The sequence below is a fragment of the Gasterosteus aculeatus genome, chromosome Y (assembly GCF_964276395.1).
Source record: "Gasterosteus aculeatus chromosome Y, fGasAcu3.hap1.1, whole genome shotgun sequence".
Classification (NCBI taxonomy): domain Eukaryota; kingdom Metazoa; phylum Chordata; class Actinopteri; order Perciformes; family Gasterosteidae; genus Gasterosteus; species Gasterosteus aculeatus.
In genome coordinates this window covers 16,496,226-16,498,841 of record NC_135709.1, presented here as the reverse complement: position 1 = coordinate 16,498,841, position 2,616 = coordinate 16,496,226, and the positions used below count along the sequence as shown (strand labels likewise).

The 2,616-nt window shown below is 43.3% G+C and overlaps 1 long non-coding RNA gene across 1 annotated transcript; it reads left to right on the top strand.

The window, feature by feature from the left end:
• Positions 1 to 321: 321 nt before the first annotated feature.
• Positions 322 to 2,616, top strand: LOC144390739 (uncharacterized). Its single transcript, XR_013454584.1, has 2 exons — positions 322 to 1,491; positions 1,793 to 2,616. It is a non-coding gene; the product is annotated as an uncharacterized LOC144390739 (long non-coding RNA).

The window sequence follows — 2,616 nt, the reverse complement described above, 5'->3', positions numbered from 1 at the left end:
CGCTTAGCGTTAGTAGTATATGTGTCCGATTGGGGAACCTGTTGTCATAATTGTGGTGGAAGATTTTGCACAGACAATCGTTAAGTAAAAAACCCCAGGACGCGTGTTCTGGGGTTCATGGCTCCTCTGTGCTTCTCTCTCTATTCGACCTGGTGTTTCTCCTCTCCCTGTGCTCTCTGCATCATTGCCAGTAGTAATAAAGACCTACTTTTGGGGGGCGGGAGGGGAGGGGTGGGGGGTTGGCATGTGACCTTTGACCTCAGACACGTGCAAGAGGGAACTTTTGGGGGGTAGGAGGGGTGGGGGGGTGGGCATGTGACCGCCGCCATTTTGACCGGAAAAATGCGTCATTGAACTTTTGGGGGGTAGGAGGGGTGTGGGGTGGGCATGTGACCGCCGCCATTTTGAAGTCATGCCCCGGAAATGCGTCATTTTACGAATGGATACGTAAACCATTTTTGACGATGATGTGCTTGGTTTTGATTGGAAATTTGCCATATCAGTGGGTGTTTTATGCGATGGGCGTTAGTTTTGACCGGAAACACGGGACTGTAGGAGGGGTTTCATCATATATATATAGATGTGTTATTCACCTCCACCACCAACGCACTCATTTTGGCCTCATCCGCTGTTGCTGCTGCTGTTGCTGCTGTTGCTGGTTCCGCTACTATTGCTGTGCACACGGATTCTTTGCAAAATGCAGGCTGCATATTGCATGGAGCAGGCCGCAGAGACTGACATAGGTATGTCTACAGAAAATAGCCCATGCTATACAGATGTAGATGCTTCCCAGAGCCGGAAAAAGCGTGAGGGATGTCTTTCTAGAGAGCCGGCTGTAGAGCTAGAGCTGGAGGGTGTTTATGGGTACGTGTATAATGTTAAATACTATGATGGCACGGTCACTATGATTTCTAGAATCAAGGCCCAAGACAAGCTAGGAGGGGGTGTTGGTGAAACAGTTGATGATGAGGCTGCTGTGGGGGGTCGACATGGGTGTATGTCTGTAAAAGATTGGCAGCAGTTTCGATCAATTGTCTGCATAGATCTTGAACAATCAGGTTTTCTAGAATCTCTATACTCTGTTCAGTGGTATAGTACAACAGGGCCTAAAATACACCATCTCATGGCAGATCGGTACAACAGACGCCCTGACGATTTCATTTTTTTAAACGTTTGTGAAGACAGAGAGTATGTGGTAGCTCAAAGAGGCCGCCGAGGATGGAGAGAGCATCCGTACCCTCTTACCATTGAAGAGTTTAATATATGGTTCCCCCTCGTGTTCTTTGTTCAGTGGTGTGACTGGCCCGCTCTGCAAAAAGTGTTTAGTCAGATTGACAAATCTATCCAGAGAGACAGCGTCAGTAAGGCTTACGGGGCTGTTAGAAAACGTCTTGTTTACGACAATACACCGAGCGGTGTGCAACCTGGTATATCTACTACCATGTGTAGACCGAAAATAATTCACCCCTCAATCATCTAAAAGAATGACAGGTGGGTTATGCTAATGTTGTGTGTATATATATATATATATATATATATATATATATATATATATATATATATATATATATCCATGAGACACCCATCCTGCCAAAAATGTTTTTTTTTTATGATTCTGCATGAATTAACATCAGTGACAGAAATTATATATATATATATATATATATATATATATATATATAATTTCTGTCACTGATGTCACACAGTGACAGAAATTATATATATATATATATAATTTCTGTCACTGATGTTAATTCATGCAGAATCATAAAAAAAAAACATTTTTGTTTAGTCTCTGAAATCTCAGGGACCCAGGGGGGATGGACCCCGCCCACTTCTCCTTCACCTCCAGCTCTGATGGTTCACACCCCACCTCAGACTCCGCCTCCCGGACCGACGGCCACACAAGAAAAAGAAGAAGAAGAAAAGAAGCTCTGTGAACCTCACGAGGTGTTTAAGGATACTGCACGGTTCCTAGAATACCTTAGAATCGGGGTGCTACATCTGTTGAACAAGGTCTGGGTTAAATATAATATAGAGATCTGCTACGGCTGTCAAACAAATAATCCCAGTCAGAAAAACCATCCGTGTTTATATCCATGTGACTGGTTCTACGAACTACACTTTGATCCGCTGATGAAAAGGCTCTGGAATGACAACTTCATATCCGCCATCCTCCTGTTTATGGATATGAATGACCTTCAGGTCGATGCAGACCGCATCCAGGGGGGTGCGGAAGTACTTCTTGACGAGCTGAAATCTGGAGGCAAGGCGGCTGAAAGTATCCAGAAAATGTATGATACACTGATCGGGGAAGATGAACTCAAAATGAACCAACTGAAAAAGCTTGGCAGGTTGTGGGGAGAAGTATCAAACCCGTATGAAGCATGGGAGGTACCCGATGATGATGATGATGATGATGCGACAGACATTGATGCGTAAAAACAATCTAACATGCTAAAAACAAAAACAAAATGAAATCGAAAATGAATGAAGTTCTTGAGTGTTTTTATAACTGAAAATGTATTTTTGCTTTTGCAGTGGGGCGAAATACTACTATACTATCAATCTGCTTGTCACATGTTGTACAAGAGAAATAAAATATGTTGTAACGAA